A 13,919-nucleotide genomic window follows, 5' to 3' on the forward strand; every position below is an offset into this window, starting at 1 on the left:
GGATGTCGGTCATTACCTGAGGTCGGGCAGAGCAGAAGCAGAATAGACCCCAAATCTCTGAATTTTCATTTAGCATTTTCTAGTATCTCTTAGACTTCTTCACTTCCAAAGTCTTCACAAGCTAATCAGACCAAAGCACAGCATAGAAATAAAAATACAATTTGGGTGGTGGTTTTACATGTAATTCAAGATCTTCACAAAGAAATACCATAGTCACAGTTCCCATAACAATTATCTCACTCCTATACTAACTACTATCCTTAATATATTAAGTTTCAAACCTGAGACAAAGGCTGAGGTGCTGATTTAACATATCAAAGGTGACCTGGCCTCCAGGTTCTCCCAGCATCCCTCAGTCACTACCTGTTACAGAGAATGATTGCATATCCCACCCTCTACCCTGCTAAGCCTTGGGGCCCCACCACGTGGGCAATTCTGCTTACTCACTTGCACCTCTCTGGCTGTTTTCTCCTCTACCTGCTCCAACCACGTGTGTCTCCCTTCTACCCTGAACTCTCAATCCAGGGGCTGGGCTGCCCTTTCCCCAGAGCTCCTCCCTAGTAATCCAGACATTTTGGTTGCCCATCCCTTTTGTATCTTTGACCTTCTGGTGGCTGCACCTGATTTCCTTCTCAACCCTCTTCCCTCTCCTCTCCTTCCTTTCCCTCTCCATACAGGGCCTGGTCATGTCCACTTTGGACTGTCCCAGATGACCCTGCCTCTGGCTACACTCTCCCTTTTATCTACAATAAACTTTCTCCTCCTCCATACCTAGGAGCCATCATGCCCTTTTTTTTTTTCCGAAAAAAAGGTGGTGCCGAAACCTTCAGAATGGTTTAAATGAGTTCCCTCCCCAAAGAACTCTGCAGCTCCAAACCAAATGGCTGCCCAGATCTCCTAAGGTGTGTCAGATCATTGGCTTCTGCCAGCTTTTGCTACCCACCAAATTTGATTCTAGAGCCCGCCTCTTCAGCTGCTTCTTCCCTTCACTTAACTAACCATCCATCTCTCTTTGCCTACTCAGTAAGTTTCCTCTCTCCTGGCTATGCCCTTTTGGGACACCCACTATGTGGGCATCTCCCTGCTAAGCCCTGGGGCCCCACCACGTGGGCAATTCTGCTTACCCACTTGCACCTCTCCAGCTGTTTTCTCCTCTACCTGCTCCAACCACGTGTGTCTCCCTTCTACCAGGTAAGTGTCACTATGGAGCTCCCCGCCTGCTTCCTCTACTCTTACAAAAGCCACATTGGTATTCCAGGAAGCTTCTTCACATCCTACCGCACCCCACCATCCCATCGTGTGGGGAGGGATACTTTTCCACTATGACTTGGGACATTTCTCTCTGACAGGTCTCTCAATCCACTTGGGGATGCGCTGAATTGAGATTCTTGTTACCATGACACTTACCCCATCTGCTCCGCATGGCTCCTCTCAGCTTCTTCCAGAAACTTTCTCACTCCCCTACCCCCAAGAGCTGCTTACATGCTCCTGGGTCTCTGACCATTTCCTCTCCCTTTCCTTGGAGCTACCTGTTCTCTCTCCAGTGTCCTCCTGGGCCTGCATGCTGTGAGTCTCCCCTGGGACCTCAGGCTATGTCCCTAAGCTCCTGTTTACCCTCGTGGCTTTTGCAGCGTTGGACCCCTCCCTTGGGTGAGTTCCTGATGGTTCCTTCTTGTCCCTTATGGCCACACTTTCCTCTGTCTCTTAGCTGCCTAGTCCTCCCTGTGGCAGAGTTCATTTTATGACCTTTCCTTGTTTTCTCTTCAGACTCAGATTTTCTTAAAGCCTTGATGTCTTACTGAAAACGGCTTGGCCTCAGTATAGCTCAATGGCCAAAGATAGCACACTCAAGCTCCAAATTCTCCTAGCATCCCTCAATCCTACCTGTTACAGTGTATGGCTCACAATACCGGGCCTCTACCCTGAACTCTCCAGGGGCCAGGCTGCCCTTCCCCAGAGGCTCTTCTGTATTCAATCCAGACATTTTGGCTACATGTCCCTTTTATATTTTTGGCCTCCTTGCTGCTACACCTAGTTCCCCTCTCTCTTCCCCTCCCTGTCTCCCCATATTGGCAGAGCTCATTCTGGTCATGTTCACTCAGGACCCTCCAGATATCCTGCCTCTACCTATGCTCTCCCACATATCTATAATAAACTTTCTCCTCCACCATACCTAAGAGAAGTCATGTCCTCTCCTCCTTTCTATTTTTTCCTTCCTAATACAATTAGTCATTTGCACACCCTAACACAGAGAGTCAGGTTAGTTCATTCTGAATTGCCATCGAACAATTCCTCAGTGCTGGACGAGACAAGTTCTCTCTTAATGTTCTCCCTCTTAGACCTGTTCTGACTTTGAATTAAACCACTGTTCTGGCGGCTGTTTAAAGTAATTTCTTGTATATTATCATTCTCATATTGATTGGATCTTGGGCAGGTTTAAACGAGAAGTCTTGAATATAAAAGACTTGAGAGAAGCAGACCTTTCCTGTATAAATATTTCATAAACTGCTTGAAGTACAACCAAATGGAAATCAGATCTCTCAGATGCCTGAGAACAGGGGAGTTAAACTCAGTAACTGATTTTAGTCCCAACATATTATGAGAGATGTGCCCTACTAGAACACAGACTCTTTGGAAGGAATTGATCCCAGTGTCCTATAGAGAGAGAGGCACAGTTCCAGCCCACCTCTACAGAGCTATGAAGGGCTCTCGTCTTTGGGTTTTCCCAAGGTCTTTGCAGTGCGTGCTTTTATATGGAGGGGTTTCCATTGATGGCATAAACAAAGTAAGGGTTTGTATGTGCACACAGAGGTCTAGAAGTCCTGGGTTCCAAGAGAACATCCCGAGAATGCGTGAACTATTCAAGCAAGACATTACCAATGTTGCACATGGTGGGCTTCTGCTGTATACACCTGCCCTCACTCCCTCTCGGGTAAATGGCCCCAGTTCCACTTTGGAGGAGCCAGCCACCATTGCTTCTAAGCCCATTCACTCAGATGAAAGCAGCCCTTCTTCACAAGCGGCCATGTGACCTAGGCCACTGTGCCACTACTCCCTTCATGCTATTTTGATGATGTCATGTCACCAATGCCTGAGCTCACTAAGTCTGTCAGATGGCTCAGCGAGTGAGATGGCTCAGCAGGTAACGGTACCTAAGGCCACACCGACAGCCTGAGTTCAGTCCAAGGAAGCGCACAGTGGAAGGAAAGACCTGACTTCCACAAGCTGTCTTCTAACTCCATACACAAGACATGGCAAACATGGGCACACACACAATTCAAAGTTCAGTAAATCTGACATAAAGCAGTGGGAGAGGAGGTTGTGCTCAGGACAGAGGTGGAAAATGTCACCTCAGTAGATGGTGGAGCCACCTGTACAGGTAGGAGTAGGCAGGTGGTCTATAGGGTAGAAACAAAATGGGGGGAAAGCTTGACTCTATAGACTTGTAACTAACACTAAAGATTATTCTATTTCATCATTATGAAGGTTCCTCAAAAGTGTAAAATTTAGAGCTGCCACAGGACTCAGCTATCCCATTCCTGAGTCGGTGGATGGGGAGTCTTACACATCCCTGTAATATTTGCTGCACAGTTCACAACAGCCAGGAAATGGACTTGCCTAGATGTCCATCAACAGATGAATGAATAAAGAAAAGGTGATCCATACCACAAGGGGATTTTATGTAAACTGTTAAAAAAAATGAAATCATGGCAAATGCAAGGAAAAGCAGACTTAAAAGGCAAGACTGCATGTGCTGTCTCTCATCTGTGGGAGCTGGATTTAAAACTATGTATGTGTGTGTACATGCATGGGTGTGTTTCTATCTGTGTGTATAGGTCCCCAAACTAGAAGAACATGAAAGAAGAGGAATTGATCCTAATGGAGATGGAATCAGAGAAGGTGGCGGAGGGGGCGGGCGGGACAGGACAGGACACGACACACGACCAGTCAGAGGGTAAGAAATGAAAACAAGGCCAGGTGGTGGTGGTGCACGCCTTTGATCCCAGCACTTGGGAGGCAGAGCCAGGCAGAGCTCTGTGAGTTCAAGGCCAGCCTGGTCTCCAAAAGCGAGTTCCAGAAAAGGCTCAAAGCTACACAGAGAAAACAATTACTTTATATGAGAACCTAAAAAATTAAAACCAAAATGGGTGCTGGAGATCTATGTCTCCGTGTTTAAGAGTACTTTGCTGCTATTTCCAGAGGGCCTAATCATTCCCAGCATGCAGGGAACAGGAGATAGTTCACAACTGCCTGTAACTCTAGCTCCAGGGGATCTACCAGCCCTGTATGGCCTCCAAGGGCACCTTGCATCCACTCAGAACATAAACTCAAGCAGACTGACGCCCTCCCGTCGCTCCTCCCAATCTACCTCTCTCTCCTGTCTCAAAAATAAAAATAAATTTTGAGAAAAGAAAAAAAGATTATTTCTAGCTAAAGTACTTAGTGATTTCTAATTATTTTATCAATAAAGACAATCAAACTGTCAGTTTAAAACCAACAGAATCCTTCGTTTTCGATTGGTCCACTCAGTGTATTCTCACGATGCATTCTGCAGATGAGAGTTGCTGTGGCCCAGCACTGGTGTCCTTGTAGGAGAAGCCTTGTGCTCTCACAGAAAGGCCACCGGTCCCTCCACGTGCTGGAGTACGTCTTCCAAAGCTAGTAAGAGGGTGTGCTTTAAAGGGAAGTCTGGACACTGTGGGCTCTACCGGCTTCCAAGCACAATCGGTCGCTCAGAACACAGCCGGTGTGTTTCTGTTTTCACTAGCAATGTATGAGAGAATGCAGCTGTGTTTTTTGGAATCTAATTAAATTACAAGGAAGAGTTTAGGGGTTAGAAACAGGCAAAAGTCTCCCAACATCCCCCACACCTCCTTCTCGCAAGCGCAGGCTCCAGCTCTCCCAGACTGCCAGGTCATCCTGTCTGGTGGTTTTCTAAAGCACTGGGTGCACGTCACTATGAGATGTGATTGCGGCTTCACGTGATCCTCCCTGCGTCAGGAGGTGAGGTGAGATTTGAGCATCCTCGAAAGAACGAGCTGTGAATATAAAAGGGCCTTGGCGCAATGCCATCCGCAGTGCCTATGATCGTTTATCTCGGATGAAGCCAATTTATTTAGAAGCAGATGTCACCAACTGATTAAAAACTTCTCAGCAACGTAAATTCCATTTGCTGCTGAAATGATTATTAATAGACACAAGGCAGACGACATTTTTACACGCGTGACAGCTCATCAGAGGCACCTAGCACGTGTCCAGGCATCCACATTGGCCAAGGTGAACTCACTGCTCGCCACTGCCGTCTCCCTGAGTGAATGCACTTGATAACACCTACTTTTCTTCCGGGAGCTGTCAGAGTTGTTCTTTGTCATTATCCTACTTACCGCCTATGCTGAATATCAGAAAACAAATATTCAGGAACATTCACCCATTGGACCACAGAATTTTTTTTTTTTTAATTCCAGGGGAAAAGTGATAAAATGTTTTTCTATTGAATCATGCATGGCTTCCAAGACTGAATCCCAAAGGCCAGGGCAGAACCAGCTGCTTTAGAGTGGGGGAGTGTGGGCAGGGGATGGGAGTCAGGCAGAGAAGGGAGCAAACCTGCTCACAAGCTACAGAAACTGAAAATGAGCCAAGGGAGCTTCAGGGGTCAGCCCAGGATGCCTGGGCGGGAGACAGGGCAGAAGTACAGAATGGCAGCAAAGGGGCAGACAAAGAGTAGGACGGGGGCCTGTGGTGGATTGTTCACCACGTGACTCCATCACATTGTTGGTCACTTCCACACTGAATGAATACTTCTGTCAGATTTACGGTAGCAAAGCAAAAGCAACCCAGACTGGAGATTTGGCTGGGCAAGACACTGATTTGCTTTTTATTATTAAGTTTAAAACTATTTATTCTGTCTCTGTCTCTTTGTCTTTCTATCTCTGTTTCTGTCTTCCCTCTCTCTCACACTCCTGTGTGTGTGTGTGTGTGTGTGTGTGTGTGTGTGTGTGTGTGTGTAGATCAAAGGATAACTTACCCTGGCTGTGTCTTCACTTACTGTGTGTGGATCTGAGGTGTAGCTGAGGTCGTCAGGTTTGGAGGCATGGGCCTTTACCTGCTGAACCGTCTAGACATCCTTGTTTTATTTTTAAATCAATTTCTAAAATACACACAATATGAAGTTCTTGGTAGCTGCTCCAAAAGCATGGCTCTCCTTGCAACTGGATGATGCAGAGAAAACACATCTAAATAATGGCCTTTCAGATTGAAGAGAAGCAATGAACCACACATTTCTCCTGGATGCCCCAAACTTTAGTGACTGGGCAGAATCCACCAAGCCTGATGACCTGAGTTTGATCCCCAGACCCCACATGGTGTAAAAAGAAAACAAACTGGACCTATCATGACTACCTTGATCTGTAAGTTAAACCTGTCTTTTTTCTCATTCCCTTCACCTCTCTTTCCTATTGAATAATTGCCGTGAAAGCAATTTTGATGTGGAATAAGAACCTCTAAAGATTTAATCTTAAATATAATATACTAACAACACTTATCAAAACAACTGAGAATCAAGAGTTAGCAAGATAGCTCAGTAGTTTGATTCTTAGCACCTATGTTGTGAGCAACACACAACAGCTTGTAACTCCAGATCCAAGGGATCCAACACCCTCTCTGGCCTCCAAGTGCACCTGCACTCATGTGCACAAAACCACACAGAGACATACATGTATGTGCTTAATTAAAAAAAAAACTTTATCAGCACTCAAGAGGCAGAGGTAGGTGGCTCTCTCTGAGTTCAAGGACAGCCTGATCAACAGAGCAAGTTCCAGGACAGTCAGGGCTACACAGAGAGCCATAAACAAACAAACAAACAAATAAGTAGATAGACAAATAAACAAATCTTATTTTTTCACTCTTTATTTTTTTAAAGATTTATTTATCTATTATGTACACAGAAGGAGGGTGCCAGATCTCATTACACACGGTTGTGAGCCACCATGTGGGTGCTGGGAATTGAACTCAGGACCTCTGGAAGAGCAGTTGGTGCTCTTAACCTCTGAGCCATCTCTCCAGCCCCACAAATCTTTTTTATATAATTATTTTATTCTTTTTTTTTGAAGGGGTTAAACTCTCCCACTCTCACAACTGAATTTTAGGTTTCAATTCTCTGAGAAGGGCCATTTAACCACAATACCCTTGCATTCAGGGACTAGGGAAAGAAAACACAAGGCCTAAGTCAGTCATACAGTGTCTCAGGACAAATCCTTCAGCTCCTTCTGAGTCACATCCAGACTTGCCCAAACTTGTGCAAGTATGTCCAAAAATGATAAGACTAAACCACAGCCAATTAAAAGTATACTAGTGTAACTGCTGCTTGCTTAATCAATTATGTATGAGCTGACCTAATTGTCCCTGAAACTCTCCTTAGCTATGCTTAAAAGGAGCTTGCACGCTCCTCTCAGGTCGTCACTATTTTGTTCAGGTGAACGACCTCACATACACTGGTATAATAAACACTCTTTGCTCTTACATACTATTTGAGTCTGGTCTCCTTCAGCATCTTCTCGGACTTTACATTTTTATGTGCATTGGTATTTTGCCTACATGTATGTCTGTTGTGAGGGTGTCAGATCTTGGGTTACAGACAGTTGTGAGCTGCCAGGAGGTGCTGGGAATTGAACCCAGGTCCTCTGGAAGAACAGTCAGTACTCTTAACCCCTGAGCTATCTCTGTCCCCATAAATAATCAAATCTTTAAAAAATTCTGAAAACCAACTGAAGTTATCCAGCCATCAGAGGAACACTTAAGAAAACTAGCTTGATCTTGGTTTTTAAAAATCAAAATTTAATTTAAACTTTTAAGTAAAACAAGACTCAATGCTCTGGGATGTCCAAGAGCTCTGACACACCTGGCAATGTAGACAGCAGTGTACATTTTCTGGAGCTGTGCACATGCCTACAAAGTTTTTTTTATTGATTTTTGTGTATGAGTGTTCTATTGACTTTATTGCCAGAAGAGGGCACCAGATCTCATTGCAGATGGCTGTGAGCCACCATGTGGTTGCTGGGAATTGAACTCAGGACCCCTGGAAGAGTAGCCAACACTCTTAACCTCTGAGCCATCTCTCCAGGCCCCAAGAAAAAGTTTTACACTGGCTGCAAACACTGAAAAGATGCCCCATCGGAAGGGTGCTTCCGTACACACATGTCCCACACCATACATACCCACACCACACACAGGGGCCCCCAGGAAAGGATGGAAGAGCTAGTCATCTGGGCATTTAAAGAGAACTTTCTCTAACTCTTAGCTTTGTTAATTAAGCTAACAGAGGAAGAGAGTATACTTTCCGGAATTGATCTAGAAAAGCCACCAAACCATAACAACCACCAAGAGCAACAAATTCCACAAGGGGGAAGAAACCTGATTTCCAGAGTTGCTGCATTATATTAGCAGCATTATCCAATTAAAAAATAAAAGATGTATAAAGAAGAAAGATGGTGGTGGGGAAGTAGTCAATTAAAGTTGAATACTATGCTTAAAGATTTTTAAAGTTATAAAGGGTACATTCAAATATCCAAAAGATAGGTCAAAAATTAAAGAAAATTCTAAGAAAAATGTCTCATCAAATAGGGAATAGCAATAAAGGAATAGAAATTATGGAAGAGAAACAGAATTTCTAGGGTCAAAAAGTTCTAAAATCTAAAAAGAACTAAAAATCTCAGCGGAGGTGGAGAAGTCAGCAGCATATTTGAATAAGCAGAATAAAGAATTACTGAACTTGAAGATAGGTCAGTTAGGAGAAACATAAAAAAAATTAATAGAGCCTCAGAGGCCTTGAGACATCGTAAGAATGCAATGTATGTATAATGGTAGTCACAAAGGAGAAAGGGGAGAAGGGAGTAGATGGGATATTTAAAGGAATGTCTCTCAAATGTATTTAAGGCTTTGTTTCCAAGGCAGCACTAGTGGAAGGTAATAGAACCTTCAAGAAATGGCACCTAGTGGAAAATCTTTGGATCACTGGGGGTCATGCTCCCAAAAGGACTTGGGGAGTCTGGTTCAGCCAACTTTTTGCTTTTTTAAACTCTCAGATTCATGTTTAAGCAGGTTTGCTCAGCCATATACTTCCTAATGTTGTCATGGGCATGCATGCCCATCAGAAGCCTAGCACAATGGGTCCACCCAATCATAGACAGGAACTTCAAAAACTATGAATCAAAATTAATCTTTATTTAAAAATTTTCTTCAGATGTATTGTTACAGAAAGCCTACTAGCATGACAGCTGACTTCATAGCAGAAGCAATACAGACAGAATAGTGGACAGCATGTTCAAAGTCATGAAAGAAAAGGAGGGGATAGAGAGATGGCTCAGTGGTTAAGAGCACTGGCTACCCTTGCAGAGGACACAAGTTTAGTTCTCAGCACCTACATCAGGCACCTCATAACTGCCTCTAATACTAGCTCTATGGGACCCAATGTCTCTAACCTCAGTGGGCATCCACACTCATGGGGACATACCCACACAAGCACATACATATACACATGATTTAAAATAATAAAATAAATCTTTAAATAAGAGTTTTAAAGACTGAAGACAGGAGGGACTGGGAGATGAAGAGGAAGATCCTGGCTTAAGACTGAGAACTGACTTGGCATTGAATGGGAAAAGAGGAGGGTTGCTGCCTCAGTCTCCTAAGTATCTAGGTAAAATAGAGAGAACCTAGGCCAAGTTTGCATTCTGGCCATGACTCTGCCACTCACACCAGCCCACACAAGTCCTTGGACTTTCATTGACTTCTCTCTTCATCTGTAACACAGACTCCCGGATCAGATGACGGCTGAGATCAGATGATAGCATTCAGAGAGAGCAATCCAATGCATGCCTGCTCCGACACTTCCACATCCTTTCCACAATTAAATTAGACCAAGTGGGAGGTAGTTGCTATTCTACTATAATCATAGGAACCACTGAAGAGCACAGAAGCCAGAATAAGTCAAATTACACCTAAGAATACTTACACACACCTTTCAGAACTGATATGATCAGAAAGAACAAGACCTAGCCTACCACTAGCATCACTAACCTGAAACTCCAACTGTAACCAAACCCTTTAACAGAATAGCTTCTCTTTGGTTTTGTTTACAAGTGATTCACAGCCACAGAGAAGTGTCTCTGAATATTTAAATATGCTCCTCAAATATTAAGCAGACCCCTCAGGCCATGGAAGTGGCATGTTTAGTGTTCTCTCTCACTCCTCCCCTTCTCTCTCTAGGCACCACCTCTGTCTGCAATTCATCGCCAAGTTAAAGACTTTTAAGAAGGGGCTGGAGAGATGCTCAGCCATTAAGAACACTTGCCACCCTGGTGGAGGACCCAGGTTTAGTTCCCAGGAAGCTGACAACCATCAATAACTCCAGTTCTAGGTGCCAGAAAGCTCCTGTCTCAAACTTCCTCAAAGAAGGAGTTACAGGCAGGTGCATGAGGTTTCCGTTTTACATGGGTGTTGAGATCCAACTCTGGTCCTTGTGCATACTCAGCAAGCACACTTAACTGCTGGCAATTAACATTCAGAAAGCAGAATCTTTGCAAATCTTATGCAGAACACAATCTTCAAAACTCCAGTGTGGTCATGTATAGATTAACGGTTGTTTGTTTTGACACAGGTCCTTGTTAGATAACCCAAATTGGCCTCAAACCTAAAACCTCCCTAGCACTAGGGTTATAAAAATAACTACTATACCTGGCTATATGTATGTCTAGAAAAATAACATTTGAGGGAAACGTGAAAAATTTAATTATTTAATACATTTTTACACTACCTGTATGTTGAGAATTCAAAAGAATACCAGCAACCACATAAGCCAAGAACTGTGGAAGCAATTAAGCATATTTCCTCAATTGTCCCAGCAAGGCTGGGGGTGAGCATCAATCCCAATATTATACAGAAATCACAGCCTCTGAACCCTTGAGCCACATACTCAGCCCCATATGAAAGCTTTTCTACTGAACTTGCACTTGCTTCAGTCCCCGTCATGGTGGACTATATCTCTTAAGTCATAAATTAAAACAAATCCTTCCTTCCTAAGTTGCTTTGGCCAAGCATTTTGTCAAAGCAATGAGAAAAGCAACTCAATACTGAAGGGAAGGAAGCACTGTGGCCAGGAAGACTGTAGTGACAACATGCCAGGCAAAGGGTCCATTAAAGCCTTCAGCACAACCAATCCCTTTAATATCATCTACCAAGGTTACTGTTGGTCCAGTGGCCAAGAGTTTTGAGGATCAATATGTATTTTGGGGCGGGGGTTCTCTGCAGAGTCCCACATGGGAAGATAAGCATCACTCAACCAGCACTGACTGCTCAGTCTTACATAAATTGGGAAAAGTAACAGGGAACTGGATAAACCTCAAGTTTATGTAGCTGACCAAGACTCATTCAAGGAAAAGCACAAGCTACCACAAAGAGAAGCATGAGACCTACACAGCTGCCCATATGCCACCCTGCACCTGGCATACTTGAATAACAGTAGAATCAAAGGGATACTGTGCTATCTATTGAATACTGGCGAAACAGCAGCCATTAAGATTTTAAAAGGTCAGTGGTGGACAGATTTAAGAGCACATACCACTCTTGCAGAGGACCCAAGTTTGGTTCCTAGCATTCACATCACGCAGCTCACAATCACCTATTAACTCCAACTCCAGGAAAATCTGACATCTCTGGCCTCTTGTGTACCTATAACTCATGAGCCCAAAACCCACCCACATATATGTAACAAAAAATTAGAACTAAATCATCATCTACAAAGTCCATCAACATTTGGATACCACTTCCCAGAACTATTTCAACCCCAAGGTGCTGCTCCCCAAGCCCCAACAGCAAACTCTTATTTAGCAGCACCTCTCAACTGTGATTCCTTTATAGGAAAAGTGCTTCCCCCACCCCCAGACAGTAATACCAAGACAACACACAAGTTTGTGTTTAAATCCACCTGCTTTGCTAGCACAGATCATTTTTATTTCAGAAATAGACTTACTTGATGCGGACATTTGGTCATGAGTAAAACAGCCAGCCATGACAGCCAAGGACAGAAATTTCAGGGCATCTGCCATCAAGAGACTATTGTCGCTGCACATTTTCAAGGGTTTTTCAAGAACTCCAAAGGCAGAAGGCTTCACCAGTGCATAGGAGTCCCTTAACAGTGAACATCTTGCTCTACCTCTGAGCAGGCAACCTACCCTGAATATTGTGAAGATCACTGCTACTTACCAGAAGCAGCTTTTCCAAACAACCTTCCACACACCCCGTTCACAAAACACCTCTGATTATACATATGTAACAAAACTAACCATGAAGGATAATGCCATTTATTAAAAATATAGTCAGGAAGTCAGGGCATCGATGCAATTTTACATACACATTAGTCTGAAGTTCCATTATTCCAGCAGTTCGTATAAATGTTTCAGATCAAAAGAGAAAGAAAACACTTTACAGAGATCAGCAGTTGCTTATCAGTTTGGTTTTGAGTCCGTTTGTAGTAAAAATAAAACTCCCTCTTCCATTATTGAAGACTGTCTCCTTGATAAAGAATAAGTCTGTAAGCATTAAGGAATTTCTTCTCGACATTAGTTGTTCAGTTGAACTTCTTGGCATATGCCAATTTTTGATGTAGTTAAGTGCTATGAGTTGCCTGGTATTACTGTCTGGGTAACTGGGACTTTCCAATGACCTGTCACAAGGTCACTCCTTACTGTGGATACCAGCTACAGCAATGTCAAACCTAACACCTATATACACTTCTCAAAGAATCATACAGAGCATGACAGTTCAAGACAATATTCTCATTACAACAGGGAAAACAAAATGGGTCAGAAAACCAAAGTGTAAAAGAAACAAATGGAGGTCATTTCTGTCAAAGGAACACCAGAACCACTCAGGAAATCCTAGGCATAGTAATACACTTTTACATTTCCTCCCAACCAGTCTTGGAATAATGGTGACCATCCTATTTCCTCAACTTTGTACTTTGTACTGTTAAATGAAAAGGAATCTCAAAACAAGGTGAACTTGAGAGAACACCAAAAAACTCAATCTGCTGGTGATGGGCTAGGGAGACAACGGCTCAGTGGGTTGAGTGCTTGAGCCATAAGCACGAGGACCTAGTTTGGGTCACCAGCACCCACCCACATTAAAGACAAAACAACAAAAATGAAAGGCATGACTGCACAGTGCTGGTGGGACTGTTGGGGGAGTAGAAACACAGACAGGAGTGGGACCTGCCTGTGAGAGGCAGAAGCTGGGGCTCTGGTCCTTGGCCTTTGCACAGATGCTCAAGAAGTCACTCTTGAACAGGAGCTCAGCTGTTGGCTGTAAAACTCCTCATGAGGTGTGCCTAGCTTGACAACAACCAGACACTCCAGTGTTGGTGGCTATATGATATGCTTTTGCTGAGCTGGGCCACGGCACCTACTGCCTCTTAGATCTCTATGCAGTCTACTCTCCTAGGACAAGAGAGATTCTGTTAACATCCTGACAGTGCAGCATTGGCCGTCATACCAACAATGGTGCTTGCTGGTCCCTGAATCAATCCTTTAGTGAGGACTAGAGCACAGCAAACCAAGTGTACATTCCCCAGTGTGCAAAACTAAGGGCCTCTGATGAGAGTGCTTTAAAATGTGGTCTTCCTGACCCCAATTAACCACAGGTCCCACGTACTGAACACAGTAAAATGACAACCAAAGCTTTTCAATGACTTCCGGCTCTGAAACAGTCCAGTCAGAACCATAAGCATTCAATTGATGCAAGGAATCATTGAAGCCAAATCTGCCAGCACCACAGGTGTAAAATGCAAATACAGGTTATTTTAATATGAAACATCACTTTCTTTTATACAGATGTCTACATTTTAACAGACCTTTAAAAAGTGAGGA

Source organism: Peromyscus leucopus, unplaced genomic scaffold, assembly GCF_004664715.2.
Source record: "Peromyscus leucopus breed LL Stock unplaced genomic scaffold, UCI_PerLeu_2.1 scaffold_387, whole genome shotgun sequence".
Lineage (NCBI taxonomy): Eukaryota > Metazoa > Chordata > Mammalia > Rodentia > Cricetidae > Peromyscus > Peromyscus leucopus.